Source organism: Convolutriloba macropyga, chromosome 9 (assembly GCF_964194025.1).
Source record: "Convolutriloba macropyga chromosome 9, txConMacr16.3, whole genome shotgun sequence".
NCBI classification, from domain to species: Eukaryota; Metazoa; Xenacoelomorpha; order Acoela; family Convolutidae; genus Convolutriloba; species Convolutriloba macropyga.
In genome coordinates this window covers 24,885,011-24,897,822 of record NC_134476.1, presented here as the reverse complement: position 1 = coordinate 24,897,822, position 12,812 = coordinate 24,885,011, and positions in this window count along the sequence as shown.

Below are 12,812 nucleotides of genomic sequence, written 5' to 3'. Positions count from 1 at the left end.
AGAGAAAAGGTTATGTTTTAAATGGCTTCGACACTTTCTTCTTGCACTTCTACATTATTTTTGGGTTTTGCCTTAATTTGTTGCTGTTCTTCTACTCTTTGACTTATTGTATTGTCTTGTTGATGACTTATGAATGACAGACATTTTTGTCGTCTCATCGACTCATAACTCATGCGTATTTATTAAAATAGATAAAAAGAAAATTCCAATTGCTGAAATGAATTAAAAGTAGGATGATTTTTTTAATGTTTTTTATTGGCTTCGACATTTTTCTCGCTCAATTTTTTTTTGAATTAGCTGTTTTTGCCTGTTTCTTTTACTCTTTATGTAGCCGTAAAATGCTGACTGGTCTCATAAGCTGGTAATTTAGGGTTAAATGAATGAATTTACACAAAGCAGTCAGTTTATAGCGAATAGTCTCAAAGTTTATGACATTATACATTTTTAAAATTTTTCAGGACTTTTTAATTCGGTTTGTTGTTGTTCTCTTCGTCAACTTGTAACTTATTCTGGTCATTGAGAGTTCCCCTTACATTTCCTTATGTTTTGAAAATTAACATGTTTACTGAGTTTATGACGTGACTGTTGTTTTGTTTGTAGGACATTGTGAGTTTTAATAAGTTATGTGAGTGGTGTATTTGTGTTTCTTTTTCTCCCCCTTTTGTACAATCGCTTAATAAAAGATCCCAATGATTTTCAAATGTGGCTCAATTGAACCTATTTACTCATTCAGTGTGATTTTAGCTGAATTAGTATATATAGAATTTCGAATAAAAATACATATTATTCAGAGAAAAGCTAATGATTTTAATGGCTTCACTGATTTTTAATTTCACAATGTTCGTAATTTGTTGTTTGTTTTTTTTTTGAGTTTTTCTGCATCTTTAGTCCGCTCCCATGGCCTAGTCTAACCAATGTCAGGTCCTACTGGTTTCGTTTTGACTTTTAAGTAAATTTATCGAGAAATATTGCGTTAAAAGCTAATGACTTTTAAGACTTTTGAAATTATTTGGTTTAAAAAATTTTGATTGATTATTGAATTTCGCCTAATTTTTTCTTCTTTTCATCAACTTGGTACCTAGTCTTAGTAAGGAACAATCCCATCTGCTGTGTAGTTAAAAGAAAGAAAATTTTTGAGTTTAGGGTTTTGTCTGATTGTAATTAGACGTTGTTACTAGGTGCCTTTAAATTTAGATTTGAGTTTTTACCGTGAAATTTTTGCTTTCGTTTTTTGTTGTTTTTTTCTCGTAATCTTTTAAAGGCAATTTCTGGTCGTAATGAGGCATGGCATTATTTAATTCAATTATTAGTTGGTTGTGTAACGATTTTTTAAAACTCAAGCGTCTATCTTTGATTATCTTTTTGTCAAAAATGTAAGTCAAAAGACAGTTAAATCAAAAATGTAGATGAGCGCGGGTCGGAACATCATGCGCATTTAAACTGTTACAGACCGGTGACTTTTGCTTGATGAGTATTTCGAATTCATTTCTACGTTTGGGAGATATTCTGTAAACAATTGACGGACAATCCCGTATGTCTCATTTAAAGACTTGTGCATTTTTGTCGGAAGTAAATTTAATCTCGTCATTTGTAGTCGGATAGATAGCCCATCAATTGAACTTGGTAAAGACTACCAGAAAAGGCTTCGAAGAAAGTAAACATCAACTTATATATACTGGTAACATATTTGATCGAGTCACATTTTCGATTAATTTATGCAGTGAGAGATCCAGTTGATGTGAACTCGTGATCCAATCGCTCTGAATACTTCGATTAATATCTGCACGGTTAGAGTTGAAGAGAAACAAGAAACATTACGCCGAGAAACGAAACCTGAACAAGAAACAAAAACTTTCACAAAAGCAAACAAATCTGCTTAATTTTGTCGGGGTTTTTCGCAGACCATGTTTTAAAATTATAGTTATTACCGAACGTGGAAAACTGACAGTAAGGAGAATTTAGTTCAATTTTGGAAAAAAAATAGGTAAAATCAGTCTCATTTGTCCACTATTTGTGTCCAACTAAAGCTGCTAACTAAGTTTCAATTAAGTAAGAAATTAAAGAAAGCCTAACTGGTTTTTAGTTAGACAAAAAAAGTCTTCAATGTGCTAATTGCGGATTGAACGGGGAAATCGCTGATTTGACCGTATTCATAATATGATAACTCACAAAATTAGTTTCTGAAATATGTCTATTTAGGTCATTATTAATAAAATTGAGAATTCTAGCGGTGTGTTAATTGAATGCAAAAGAGACCGTGGAAATCAGTGGTGTAAATCGTGGACAAATATAACTATGTATTGTCACGTTTGTCCTCAATTTGGTGAAATCGTCCGTTAAAAGGCCAAATGTACGTTTTGCGGCGTAATGCAGCACTAAATCAATTTCACGTGTTCGAGTCTAACATTCGTTCAATAAGTTTATGGTTTGGCTTGAATTATATGCTGATGCGAAGACGACTCCTCTTACTCACCTTTGAGTGCAGAAAGGACGGTAAGAAAGAACTACTACTACTTGATAAAGCCAACTATTCCTTCCTTTTGATAAACAAGTATATACTCCGCCTATTAAAGCAAAATGGTTTCCGCGTGTTAGCGAAAACGTCCGTACCTTGTGATCTAAGGTACAGCATCTGGTCTCAATCAACGTAATAGGAGTTGAGCCTAACTTTACTGTACTTTTTATGTGTACTCAACTAATTGACACCAGAGTGATCCCCCTCATTACTGTGATATAAAATAAAATGTTTTTCAAATATATAAATCCAATGATAACAACACTGCCGTTTAGAAAATAGTATAGCAACCAGATACATGAGTAATGGTTTTATGGGGTTTAGCAATTATATGAGTCCTGCGGTTTTTTATGTGATTTTTCGGCTTCACTGAGTTTTCGTCTGGTACTTTTGTCTTGTCTCAAAAACGGGATAAACAGCCCAGGGTGAGGTGGTGGAACTAAGAACCACTTGTTCCAGACACAAAACAGCCATTAAGTAATTGAAGTATGAGCCGAACGTGCTCGAAACTAATTGAAGTAATAGAAAAATGAATCGAATTAGCGCAGAACATATTCCGCTGAATGAGAAACTGTGCACTAACAGTGACTCGACAAAACAGTGTCTCGCTGTCATTATTGTTTAACTGTTGTGAGCGCGCAATGAATTTTTTGTTGTTTCTATTTATTGTGTCCTAAAATGACATCATGCTGCTGGTTACGCTGTACCTTCCAACGTTCGTGGAGCCACCAAGACAGCAACAATTGAGAATTCATCACTTTTACGTTTTTGTGCTTGATGGTATCAAATGTCTGCTACAGAAGAACAATTGGAAACAATGATGTAGAACGCATAAGAATAAACTCAATAGAAATTTCATAACCAGATAGCGCTAGTTAAGTCAAATAATTTAGGTCAACTTTGACAAGTTAATAAGGTGTTTGAAATAAGCATTCTTTCGTAAAGGGTTATTGTTTCGGAGGCGCCAGAGAGGGGAGTTGAGTGATATATCTTAAACAAACAAATTGATGAACAAAAGCATATTGAGCTGTCGATATATTTCGCTTACTTAGCAAATCTGAATTTGTGCATCAGGCCAAAGTCGAAATGAGTGATTTAAGTTTAGATGAAAACTAGAGAGCGAACATTTGAAGTGAACTAGATTCTTTGAACAAAATTTCAGTTTCAATTTGAACCAAATTAAAGTGTGATTTCAAATTTACAAAATAATTGGAAACTCCAAACTTGGTACACCCGACTTTTTAAGTTATGTTCATCATTGGAATCTGAAATTTTGTGGGGATGTTACCCTAATGATTGTGCATATATAATAGGGATGTGCGGCCGGTTACACCTTTTCGCTCTGAGTTAGTTAAGTAGAGTTTTATTGACTTAAAGTAAATAAAAAGGCAATTTATCAGTTTTCCAAATACCCACCGATAAAAAGTTGTCCGACCCCTCCCAGGATGGGAAGGAGTTATGGGGTAATAAACGGTCAATGATGGGAAGGTACCCCTAATGGTCCTCTATTGCGAGAATAATTTTCAGGCGAATCCGACCACCCACTCTCCAGCTATTAACACCGGAAGTAGCGTGATTTGAAGGTTTTTAGGTATTTTACTGTGAAATATGAATGTTTCAGTCAGAAATAAGGCGATTAATCAGTTGTAATGTAATGCACGTATGAATTAATGTTTTTGCACGATCTTGGGAAGGGTTTAGGATATAAAATGGCGATTTTTAAGTATATTGGTAATTATCACAGGAATGTAGTTAGCACCTAAATTGAAATAGTATTTTTTCGAAAAGTTGACGTCGGATTGACCTGAAAATTGGGGGATAGACTAATTTGGGTACGGGGAATCCGATTCTGAGGTCGGATTTGACCCCACACCAACCTGCACGGAACTAGCGCACGCCCGTGCTGCGGAACGTAAAAATTGAATTGCTCGTGGAGTATTGGTAGTAGCCCTATGATTTTTGGAGGGTTAGTGTAACTTTTCAAGGGCTTTCGATTGGTGATATTTTCATTCCCAAATTCCGACCGGAAGTCGGTGCTTCGGGACGACCCGAATGCCGAAAACCGGAAATTGTCCTTTTTGAGCGGCCGAATGACATTGAAATAGTTTTAATATGATAACCTGAGACAGTTAGTGACAAAAAATAACCACCCCGGTCAATTTTGACGAACTCGGATTTTTCGGGTTTCGGCACCCACGACTCGTTAAAAATTTTTAAATTGCAAACGACTCGCAACGGCTGATCCGTTGGTCATGAAACTTGGCAGGCAAGTTGGTGGCACCCTATAGTTACTATAAAACTTTACCCGAAGACGTTTTGACCACTACTTCGCAAGTTATTAAGTTTGGAAATTTGGGGTCATCCGGGAGGTCGATGAAAAGTGTGCGCGGTCACTGCTCGTGTTCTATTAGGAGTTAGGTCATAAAAATTGGTGGGTAGGTGTAACTATGGAAGGACTTTCCGCGCCAATAATTATTCTTACCAAATTGACCCTTCATCTTCGACTATTGACCTCTAATTGACCTCTGGAGGTCAAATTTTTGGGTTTTTGGGAAATTTTGGGTTTTTGACTAATTTTTGTATCGGGAATTGCACGGAATGTTGGGAAAAGCATACCAATCCATTATTTTAGCTTTAGTGCGCATGAATTAGCGATATATTTACCCATGGAGACCAATAGTCTTTGAATAACAAAAGCGACAAAATTGACTTGGTGCCAAATTTGTGTGCGCAAATAAGGGCAATAAGGACCGCGGACTTTGACGTTAATCTGTTTGTTTAATGAAGGGAACTCCTCCTGCGGATGTATCAATCTGTCAGAATGACTTACGGTGTTTACTTAAGTTCCAAGAGTGTATTTAATTAAGATGAGATAAAGCGGAGTGGGTTTGTTTACATAAGAGTCCAAAAGTCGTGTACTTAAGATAAGAAGAAAATTGAACAATGGTTGCTAGCAGTTGAATGACAGAGCATAATTTGATATTGATTTGTTTGCATAGCAAACAAAGCCCTCCTACGGAATGTGACAGATTGCAAGTGTAAGTTGCAATGTTTACTTAAGAGATTAAGGTTTGTTTGCTTAAGATAAGAGCGTATTGGTTGAGTATAAATTGAAGTGACACAGTGAGAGAGACAGAGAAAGAGAGAGAAGCTTGGGAGAAATCTGGGAGAATTCTGAAGTTTGAACACAAGAGAGTTTTCTGCACAAGCGACAGAAAGTTTTGATTTAGTGGGACTAAAAACTTTAAAGAGATTTAGAGTGAGATTGAACTTTGGAAGTTTGTAATTGCAAGACCAGTTGGGATACTGTGAGCGGTTTTTGATTTAGTTCATTTGGGAAGTGAACCACGGTTATTGTTATCATTATTTTAATTACTATTATAAATTGTCCTCGAGTTTGTCCTTTCCATTGATATGCAAGTAATTGTCTTACATTTGTTATCCATATAACTAGAATTGATATTACGAGCCCCATTGTGAATTGACTTATTTCAAGGCAATCTAATTTGCAACAGCATACAAGAGTGGAAGAGGGGAAATAGCAGAGTAACAAATTAAGGCTTGCTTCACCAATTTGAAACCTTTGGTTATTTTATTTGATCGATCTTCTGGGCGACAGAGTCCCCTCACTGTTGAGCCTAGCAGAAATTCAGAAGACGACAAATGAGTCCACAAACTTGTTAGATCATTAGTCTCACGGCTGGATTTTGTAGCTTTTATAGCAGCCAAATTACTGAATTTTGATGAACCTTTGTAAGGTTTACCTTAAAATGTGTAACAAATTTATTGTAGTTTTAGTTATGTTCCCTCTAAAGGCTCGCGATTTCTTTTTCATTCTCGGTAGCCCCCTTTTTGGTTTTGCTGTCACCAAATATCAATGAATAGAGATCCATTTGTTTTTTAAAAATTGCTCTGGAGCAGTGGAGATAAATTGGCTAATATTGAGACTTTCTAAAATTCTGTTGCGAAGGAGGAACTGATGGTAGTTATTACTAAGCTAAGAATGTTAACTTTGATTTTGTTTTATAAAAAGAAGCACGGAATAATAGCGGAATTACCGAACTCTATAACCATTAGCATAAAACCATCGAGCATTTTAGCCGAGAATATTTTGCATCTGACAAAGTTTCGACACCGTGGTCATTTGCCAAGTCACCCCCTTCTCGTACACACTAAACCTGTATCTCTTAGTATAGGTTTTCAAAACTAAGTCCAGGGATAGTTTTTGACTTTTAATTGATTTTTCAAGTAATTACCACTAGTGTGTTTCACAAAAACGGACACATACTTTTTGGCAACTTCGCTAAAGCATTTGAGCTCTGGCCGGTTTTTGTTGTTTGTTTTTGTTGATAGCCGCGAAGTGATAGCGGTTATTATTGGGGACATCGTGGTTTTTAAAAACTCATAGAATTTGAATTGTATTGGGGCGCTGTCTTTTTACGACTCGAAGAGTAGTATTGGTTTTCTTGATTTTTTTTACCGGAAGCACTATTTGTTCTAGTGGAGTTTTGACCTTATAATGAAAGTGAGTAAAAATGCCGTGTAAACTAACTTTTTCTGAGGGAGAGAAGTTTTTGGCTCATGTGCAGCGATCTCATATAGATGACAGTTTTTAGCCGTGTTTTCGTCCATTTGGCCCAATTTTTAAAATTGTAACATAGTTGCATTGTAAAATTAATCGATGCCGCATGAAAATGCAACCATCTGAAATCGATACCACAATGTTTCTGAGAGCTTAAAATTGCTTTTTAGGTACAAATTTGGCCCATTGTTCCTTGAGCGGTCTTTTTTCTAACCAAACATGTCAATGTCTTTTCGATAATTTCTGAATTGGATGCCTTTTTTGGACGTGAGGTGTTATATTTTATAGAAATGTTAACATACTATTCCGATTTTCCAATTTTTGTCAAAGTTTTCTAAATTTTTGATTTGTACTTTGATTTTGTTTACCATATAAAGTGTTTTGATGCATCTTTGGTGTTTTTGGTTTCGCGTTGTTGCCAAATGGGTTGTTTTTGGCGATTACTTTTTAAAATTCAGCAAAAATATATACCATGTTTTGAAAAAATTTTCAAATCGTTTTACTGTTTCTCAATTGAGCTGTTTTTACTTCTTAATGATACAGGAACATGGCTATGTAATGTTCCTAAACCTCGGTTGCTTTATAACAAAAAGTTTATGTTGTTAGCTCATTTTTTTCATTTCGATTTTCGTTAAGAGTTTCCAATTTAGTTTTTTGATTTTTCAGAAAAAGCGAAATAGTTTTTTTTAATCTTTTTCACAAGGTATATATTCTTCAAATTCTAACATGTTTCTTTCTATTATGTTTTCTCCTAAGTTCTAACATGTTTTCTCCTAAGGCCTATAGTTTATTTCGCCTTGCATTTCTTAAACTGAAAATTATGAATATGAACTAACAATTTTTGTGTTTTTCTTTCGAACTTTTTTTTACTTTTTTCTTTTTGCGATTGACCTCACTTAACATAACATGGCACTGTGGTTTTGCTACTTTCAATTTTGAACACTTTGACACGCGTTATTTTTTGACAAATATTTTTAGGGCTTGGTTCTGGTAAAATAGGGATTTTTTGTGCTTGAATATTGTTCTGTCTCTTTAGTCTTCTCCACGATAAAATTTGTTGTGACTATTTTTGGTTATTGTTTAGTGCTTTCATTGTGATTTAAAGCGACATCTGATGCTTTTAGGTAAACTGACAAAGTTCAGACAAAGTTTATTTAGTTACCAAGTGATTACTGTTTTTATTTTAAAATAGTGTTTCGATTTATAGAAATTACGGAAGTTGAAAATTTTTTTAATAATTCTTGGCCAATTATTGCAGTATTCAAATTTTTCTCGCTAAATTTTTTTTACCAAATTAGTAAATATGTCAACGTCTTTTTGATAATTCCTGAATTGGATGCTTCTTTTTGGTTGTGAGGTGTTTTTGTTTTATAAAATTGTGAACAAACTGATCCAATTTTTGGCGGTTTTTTGTCAAATTTTCTAAGTTTTTTGTTTGTACTTTGCTTTTATTTACCATTTAAAGACTTTTGTTGCACCATCGGTGTTCTTGGTTTCGCTATGTTGCTAATTGAAATCTTTTTTGGCGATAACTCTTTAATATTCAGCAAAACTTTACCATATGTTGAACATTTCTTCAAATTGATTTACTGCTTCGCAATTGAGCTGTTTTTACTTTTTAATGAGACAAGAACATTTCTATGCAATGTTCTTAAATCTCTATCGCTTTGTGACAAAAATTTTTGTTGTTCGCTCATTTTTTTATTTCGATTTTACTTAGAGTTTCAGGTTTTAGTTTTTAGAAAATGCGAAATGGTTTTTTTATTTTTTCACAATGTATGTATTCTGCACATTACAACACGTTTCTGCTAACATTCTCTTAAGGCCTATAGTTTTATTCTCCCTGCCTTTATTAAACTGAAAAATTAATAAACTATAAATTTCTCCTGCCTTTATTAAACCGAAATTTATTAAACTATAAATTTAAACTAATAATTTTTGTCTTTTTAATTTAAGTTTTTTAAGTTTTTTCTGCAAATGGTTTTGTTTAACATAACATGGCACTGAGATTTTGCTACCTTCAGTTTTGAATAGTTTGAATTGCGTTCTTTTTCTGCGAATATTTTTTGGTTGTGATTTTGATAATATAGGGGTTTTTGTGTTTGAATGTTGTTTTTTGTCTTTAGTCTTTTTCATTATAAAGTTCGTTTTGATTCAGCAAAAATTCAGCAAAAACCATATATATTGAACATTTTTCCAAGTTGTTGTATTATTTCGCAATTGAGCTGTTTTTACTTGTTAATGAGACAAGAAATTTTCGATGTAATGTTTTTAAACCTCGATTGCCTTATAGCATAAAACTTATGTAGTAAGGTCATTTTTTTCGTCTCCATTTTTGTTTAGAATTTCCTATTTAATTTGTTGATTTTTTAGATAATGGGAAACAATTTTTAAAATCTTTTTCGCCATGTATGTTTTCTGCACAATCTAAAATGTTTTTCTCTTATTCTCCTAAGGCCTACAATTTCATTCGCCCTGCCTTTATTAGACTGAAAATTAAGGATTTGAACTAATAATATTTGTCTTTTTCCTTTGTTTTTTCGAGTTTTTTTGTTTGCTTTTGATTTTTTTTTCACATAAGATGGCACTGAGCGTTCTTTTTCCTCTTTAGGGCATAGTATTTTTAGGGCATTTTTAGGGCATGGTTTTGGTAATATACGGATTTTTTCGATGGATATTGTTCTGTCTCGTTAGTTATTTTCCTGATTAAATTAGATTTGATTATTTTATTTGGTCATTAATAGTTTTTTTGCATTCATTTTGATTTAACGCGACATCTAAAATTTATATTTAAACTGACAAAATTTATTTAGTAGCCAACCGATTACTGTTTTGTTTACTGTAAAATAGTATATCGATTGATAGAACTTACAAAGATTGAAAAGTTTTGTAACAATTTCTGGCCATTTCTTAAAGTTTTCAAATTATTCTTCCAAAATACAGTTTTGAGAGCATAGCATGGCTTGATTTTTGCTGCCTGGGTACTTTGATGTTTTCCATTGCTTAAAAAGATCTTGGCTTGTTTTATTTACAGGACTAATATAACTTTTTAGTTCAGTTGGTTTTATGGGCTATCTTTATTTTTTGACTGATTTTTTTTTGTTTTCAGTAGTCACTTTAGTAGGAACCAGTTGATTTAAAAGGTAATTCTTTAACGACGACACTCCGAGTTTTTTTCTGGAATTCTTCCGGCTACGTTTTTTCTAAATTTCTGCTCACACGTTTTCAAGACTTTTGAGTTCAAATTGGAGTAGTGATTTTGGTCACGCCGAAACAAGAACTGGAGTTGCAAAGTGAGTGGTTTTGCGGCGGGAAATGTTTTTGCTATAATATTAAAATAGAGTGCGAAAACGGTGTTGGATCAAAAATTTGCTTTCTCTCTAGTGGTTTTTTTTGTTCACATTCGGCAATTTCAATTAGATTTTTAATGCTTTTTCGATTTTTTTGGGATCGAATTGTTTTCCAAATTGTTTCCCCAATCCGTTCATAGTTAAATCTGGGCCTAGTTTTGTTTGAACAAAAATTCCATTTCTCACTAGTGAATTTTCTATTTTTTTTTTAAATTTTTTGATCTGCTTTTTTTAGAAAATGTTTTTCCAATTCACTCATAGACCGTTCTAGGTCTTGTTTTTTGGTTAGGCAAAAAAATTCATTGAAGTGGACATCAAGAATTGTCTTGCAATGTTTTTTATTTCGTCTTCTACTGACTTCTTGCAATTGACCTTTTCAATTTCACTGATTTCTACTGCTTTTCCGTTAAAATTTTTGTGCGGAACGTCATTTGTTCCCTGAACGTCATTCGTTTAAGGTAAATTAAGTGACTTACCTCGTTCAGAAAATGACTTCTGAACTCGAAAATTGAACTGAAAATTCCATGAACGTTTACTAGTCAAAGTTCTATAGTGTGCATCTAAGTAGTGACAAAAGTAGATGTCCTAATTACTGAATATTAGAGTCTTGAATTTTTGATTCCGAATATTAATTTTGAAAAAGCATCAATAGGGTCTTTTCCCTATAGACCGTATGTGTCATATAAATGTATGACAGTCCGAATCTAACTCATTTGACAGGCCACAAGCCTCTATCGTGGCTATTTTCCAGCAATCGGCCTGCTATGTTTCTTCTCATTTTCGTTGTTCCGACTTTTGGCCAGGTTAGCAAAAAGTCTTCAGAGGCAAATTACGATTAGTAGATGAATTTAAGTTCTTTATTCAGTTGATTGCTAATAGCAGACATTAAAATAACGCTAATTGATATTTACAAAGTTTTTAAGATGGCTGAGTTTTGATCGTCTTTGGTTTCTTCAACTGTCTTCTCCGCTAGCCCATTTTCTGACAAGTAAGATTGGGTTTCTAGGAATGCCTAAGTGCAATTTTTTCAATTAACTCATGGGTTTTAAAATTCTGATAGCTAAAATTTTTTTAATTATTTTGTTTCAAAAACACCAGTAGACTTTTGTTTTCAAAAACCCGTTTCTACTTCGAAATTTTATTTCAAGATCTGCTCAAATATAGTTTTCGTTTCCAAAACATCAATAGATGTTGAAGAAGTTTCGGCCTCTGAACGTTTGTTTTCTTTGTCGAGTTGCAATGCAGCTTCACTAAAAAGATTTTTTGTTCTGGAGCACCTGCCTATTTACGGTTTAATAATTTTTTTTTGGTTTTCAGACCTTGATTTCTGTTTAAATTGAAAACTGGCCATATTGCTTTTGTTAAAATGACTCTTAGTCTCAGCAAAAACAAGTCTGTTCAGCCCACTGACTAATTAAGCCTTCTTTTTATTCAAATTTGTAAAATTAAACGCTGATTCTAATTTATTGCTCTCTTTAATGTCCAAAAGACCAAAAAGTTTTGCTGTTATTTATTATTTTTGGTATTTGTGTTGACCCTTTATTGTTTAGTGGACTTGTGAATTGAGTTTTGCGGTATTCTAACCTTATTAGTTGGAAATGGCTTAGGTTTTCAGCATATCGTTTTATTTTTTTCTGCCATGACACCCTTATTTTTCAACAAGCTTCTGGTTTCCATCCAACGTTCTTTTTAGGTCCTTTTTTACTAGTCAAGTTTTCCGAAAAACAACTCCACGTTTTTCAGTTGTATAACATTGAATTTTCTTTTACAGTCTGTTTCACCAACCACATTTTTTTACAATTTGGAGTGTTCCTTTTCAGCAAGTTGTCTGGTTTTTTGCAGATGACAGTTCATGTGACCTGAAAACCAAGTGATTAGACCAATCATTTGACGAGTTGTTTGATAAGTTCAGGCAAACATGATTTATTTTGCTCACTACTTTCCTGATTATGTTGCTTTGACAAATTTTCATTAAACTTGATTAAATGTTGTTTTCCCGTTTTCTATTTATATGTTGATGTAGATTCTACCCAAACTTGAAATCTCAACAAGGAGGCTCGTTAATGAGCGTTCGCGAATGATGTTCCGTCCCGAGCTCATTTACATTTTTGACTTAATTGGCTACCAAATGCAGAAGAGGTAGAAACTTTTCAAAACACGTTAAAGTGCCAAAACACGAGTTTAAAAAATCGTTACACACCCAAACTACTAATTAAACTATATATAGGCATGCGTCTTTAGAGCGCTCAAGAGATCTACCATTAATATGGCTACAAGAAGAAAAAAAATACGAAACGAGCGAAACACAAAACATTTTTAACGGCAAAAACTCAATATCTGAATTTAAAAGCACCCAGTAACAACG